Source organism: Castor canadensis, chromosome 9 (genome assembly GCF_047511655.1).
Source record: "Castor canadensis chromosome 9, mCasCan1.hap1v2, whole genome shotgun sequence".
Lineage (NCBI taxonomy): Eukaryota > Metazoa > Chordata > Mammalia > Rodentia > Castoridae > Castor > Castor canadensis.
Genome location: NC_133394.1, coordinates 104,834,876 through 104,835,658, shown reverse-complemented (window position 1 = coordinate 104,835,658; position 783 = coordinate 104,834,876).

The window sequence follows — 783 nt, the reverse complement described above, 5'->3', positions numbered from 1 at the left end:
ATCCATTTTTACAGAAAATGTTTCTGTAATCTTTAATACCAATGGCACTATTCTTTTTCCTCATTAATTTGTCATTAGATATATTTTTAAAGGTCAATAGAAAATAATAAATGGCAAGGTTTATAACTTCCCACCCAAGAATGTTGACCCCAATCTATTTACCACTATTCAAATAACACATCTCCACAGCCCTTTGAGAACTCTGTACCTAATATTCACATGTAATCTATGCCTGAATCACATCCTTCTCCCATTGTCCTCTGCCACAGTACCATAGTAACCTCATATAAAAATAAAAATAATACCTTCTCTTTGGAGTTATTGTGAGACTTAAATATGATCACATGTATATATCCTAAAATCTATCTCACATGTACTAATGACTCAGTTTTCATTATCCATTATCATTAAAAACATAGTTCTTTAAATGAAGAGAAATATTCTTCTATTAGTTTACATAATGCTTAATACTTGGTTTAACAGATATACCCTGAGGCAGATAACAATGGATTAAGGATTGAATAGTTTTCAAATGATACAGGAAAAGAAAACATCCACTGTAAAACACGTTAGGGAGTAAAATGTCAATCCTTTGTTGATGCCACTTTAAAGATTCATAGCTCCAATTAAGTGATGTTAACATTTGGTCTACAACTGAGATCAGACAAATGGATTTCTTCCAGCATCATATTTGCTATTTTTTTATGATGCTATCGTATTAACCTTTCTTCACTCTACTTGTCTACATTTAATGACACATTTTAAATATTGATGACAGCAGTA